Genomic DNA, 4,256 nt, shown 5'->3' with positions numbered 1-4,256 from the left:
ATGGCCACAAAGCAAGAGAGAGAAAGGAGGAGCTGGGGAGGCAGATATACCCTTCCAGGTCACACCCCCAACAACCCACCTCTAACCAGGCCTACCTCCCAATAGCACATTCAGCTATAGCACTGAACCATCTAATCACCTTTTAAAAGCCCCACCTCTGAGCGCGTGAGAGTTTTGGAGGTTATTCTCATCTGAACTGTAACATGCATTTAGATGAAGGATTTTTATGTCTTCTTGGAGAATGACTCTGTTCATTACATAATACCACTCTTTATCACTTCCCTCTGACAAAAGCAAGACATTTTTCTCATATCTTCATCCTAAGAAACTGTGGGAGTTCTAGAAGTAAAATTCATAGTGTGAACTCCTTTAAGGCTGAGCCCCCAGGAGCTTTCATAAATCTCTCAGGGTCCATGCTTGCGTTCCACCAATTAGCCAGTACTCTAAGTTTCCCTACCAGCTGCTTCCTCTATCTGTAGCTGCTTCTCCCCGTAATTTGTGATTCTCTTTATTGGTCTCTCTGGGCAGTTTTAGGGGTAATGGTTTGTTCCGTAAATTAAATTCTTTGATATATCTGAGATTTTGGGTACCTGTGTCCCATCACCTTTTCATGCCTCCAAAATTCCATTTTATTCTCAATTTTACTTCGTTTTTGGAACCAGCAAAATATTCACATGATTCAGAAGTTTTAAAGGTATTAGTGAGTGTAAAGAAAAGTTCTCTCCTATCTGTTCCTGTCTCCTAGGTTATTCCTGTGAGGTAGCCACAAAGCAAGTTCTTGCTCATTCTTCTGAATATATATTTTGCATACACAAATATATATTTTTTCTTACTCTGTTTTTAAATGGTAGCATATTGAGAATACTGTTTCCTCCCACTCTTCAATGCATTTATAGCATCCACTCACTGCGTTATTTTTTTCCAATATAACTCTGATGTTGTGTAATTTTCATCCCTCATCCTCACCCCAAGGAACCGATATGTCTCAGGGGAGGTGGATTCTCTCCAGAGGATAAACTCTCCTTACCAAGGGTTTATTCAGAATTGGGCACAAGCCCCAGTACAGGCCAGCGAACAAGCTGAGAAGTTTGCTGGCCCTACCAGGAAGCATTTTCTTTTTCATCTGAGAGAGCTGTAGGAGGGAGGCTGTCATTTCTGGTCCCAGATGTGAGTGGAATTAAAGATTGGGTGGATACTTTATGTCTGGCACTTGAGGAACTGGACTGTGTGGATTAGGCCGAGCCTGATGCTTGTTCTGTTGCTGTCCTCCCGGACACTGAGAAAAGTATGATGTCATTTTTTTTTTTTTAGCAGTTTAGGTTAGGGTCAAGAGGCAGTGAAGTAGGAGCTACTATTTTAAATGTGAAGCCATTTCAAATCTAAGCTTGGTGTTTACAGGCTTTGGGTAACCAGTATATAATTTCTCTACTATATAGCACTTTCCAGTTTAAAGGTGCATTTATTTAAGAGTGTGCAAGCCAGGGCATATGCCCCCACGGCACAAATGAAAACTAAAAGACACAGAGGAAAGTGCTGTACAAAGCCATATGCCCTGTAAGAAGAACTGGAATCCTATCCCAAGTGTGTTTCTGTACAAAGGTTACCTTCCCTGACTTTCAACCACAGGACTCTCTGGCTCAAGGCATTTACACCTACAAATACCAGCTGGGACTAAGTGCCCACTCTGCCCTTAGGAGCAGCAGGACCAAGATGCTCTGGAAGTTCAGGACACAAGAGAGAGGCAGGAAGAGCCCCCAGCAGGATCCACCATGGCTGCTGACACCAGTGTGACTGGCACAGTGATGTGACCTCTGAGCATTCTCAGGATCTTGTATCACGTCTTCAGGCATCAGTGCCCCAGGAGCCAAAGGACTGTCTTCTGAACTACGCTGTGGCTGAGAGAGAATATGATCTCCTCACTAGATGGATATCAAGCAGTGTCTTAGTCTGTTTTCTGTTGCAATCACTGAGTGCCATATACCGGATAGTTTGTAAAAAACAGAGGTTTATTTATTTCCATTCTGAAGGCTGGGCAGGCCAAAAGCATGTTGCTGGCATTGGCTTATCCAGGAAGGGTTTTCTTCTGCACCCTCACGTGGAAGAGGGATCACAGTGTGAGAGAGGGAAAGCGTGCCAGCTTCAGTGCTGTCTTCTTTTTATTATAAAGCTGCTCATGCCATCATGGAGGGGCGCCACTCTCATGACCTCATCTGACCTGATTAATTCCCAAAGGGCCCCTCTCCAAATATCATCAACATATAACTTTGGGGGTTAAGTTTCCCACATGTGACCCTTTGGGGAGGGCACATTCAAACCATAGCAAGGTGCTATCTCCAGCAATCTCCAAAGATTCTGGGCGGTAAACAATATGAATACCCTTTCGTGACCTCATCTTGCTGGGAGTGTTTCCTTCCTTTTTTTTTTCTCTTAATGCTTCAATTAATCAAAAAGAATTCAATCCCAAAAGTAAGAGTAGAGTTTGTGATGGGGTCAGGGAGCTGACCTCAATCCAAAGTTCACACACACACTAAAAAAGCATGTGTGAACAGTAGCATCCTTGGTTTAAAATCTACCTACCAAGTTCCAGCTGATTTTGTGGATGTGACATGTGGATATTTTCTGGCCACTGAACACACCCTTTTGTTTCCAGAGAGGACCAGGAATAACACAACCGAGTGGCTGCATTTTACTTTGGATCTAAGGTTCATTTTTAGAGCCTAAAACACAAACTGAATGCAAGAAGTGTGAATTTACTTGAACCAACCTGAAAAAAGGTTTTCTCAACCTCTGTAAAATGAAGCTGCAGAATTCACAACAGCTTTAATTATAACACACTAAATAAATACAATAAGTGGCTCTTTGCTTCTGAGGTTGAAATCTCTATTTTTATCTCCAACCAAATAATAGATGAGAGGGGAAAGTTACTACATTATGAGTGGGTTACTGAGTCTTTGAGCATCAACAGCCTCTATGTCATTACTACACTGCATTGCATTCTAAAGAAAATCACTTATCTGAAGATACAAACTAAGCAAGATAATTTTAAGGTTTTTTTGAAGAACTTTTCTTTTCTTTTTTTTTTGTCTTTTTGAGGCAGGTTCTCACTAAGCAGTTCAGGCTGACCTTGAGCTCAGCTCTCCTTTGCAGCCCAGGCTGGCCTCAAACTCGCAACCATCCTCCTGCCTCAGCCTCCCGAGTGCTGGGATTACAGCCCTGAAGAACTTTTCTTTCCATAGGCGAAAAAGCTGAGCATTTTAAAAACACTTCTCTGAAACAAAATCAAAGTGTGTATCTTCTCTTGAATTTCAGGAGAGAGGAGAGAGAAACTCTCCTTTTTCCACTTCATGGTGTGTAGGGCTTGAAGCTCAGGCCATGAAAATAAAGGCCACCCTAGTTACTGCCACAACCCAGATCTGGAGAAAGGTAAGGATCCTTAAACAAAGTATTCTAGAAGTAGTTTCCTGGGGCCCCATTTAGCTGCAGGGTGAGGGAAAACCCAGGAATTCCTGCTCAGCATGGCTGCCATTGGCTTTACTTCCTTCATCCTCTTCCAGAAAGTTCTGTCGGAGTGTTTTGTGACCAGGAATGGGCCTGTGATGCAGACCGTGTACGTGAGGGTCACGTCACAGAGCCCATGCTTCTGTCCCAGCTTAAGAAAGGGAGGGCAAAGTGGGTGAAAAAGGAAAAAGGAAAAAGTGAAGGAAAAAGGAGCAGATGCTGATATTTTCCCTCACTTAATTTTAAAGCAATCCATACTACTGCTGAGGAAACTGAGGTTGGCATATGTGAAGAGAAATGCTGAAGACAACACTTTAATGACTAAATAAGCCAATTTGAATCGAACTCTGCTTAACTCAACGCTATAAATTACACCCTGATGATATCTAAATTAAAGGACTGATTCTTTGAATTCTTACCAAAAAACCAACAATCATAAGTCATATGACAACATTGTCAGTGAAGGACTGCATATATGATGATGATCCCATGACATGTGTCACCTAGTGATGTAGTTGTTCTATTTTACTTTATTTTATTTTTATTTTGGGGGGGGGTACTGGGAATTGAACTCATGACCTAACTCTTGCCAGGCAGGTGCAATGCAGTTGTCTTAGTTTCTATAAGCAAACTGTGCTGTTTACCAATGAGATCACCTACCAATGTGTTTCTCAGAGTATAACCCACCATTCAGCAGTACGTGACCATATTTCAGCTATCTTGATTGAGTTTAGTCAAAGGACTGCAAAAGTCTTATA

The sequence above is a fragment of the Chinchilla lanigera genome, unplaced genomic scaffold (assembly GCF_000276665.1).
Source record: "Chinchilla lanigera isolate Chin_1 unplaced genomic scaffold, ChiLan1.0 scaffold00015, whole genome shotgun sequence".
Taxonomy (NCBI): Eukaryota; Metazoa; Chordata; class Mammalia; order Rodentia; family Chinchillidae; genus Chinchilla; species Chinchilla lanigera.
This window is presented reverse-complemented; position numbering follows the sequence as displayed.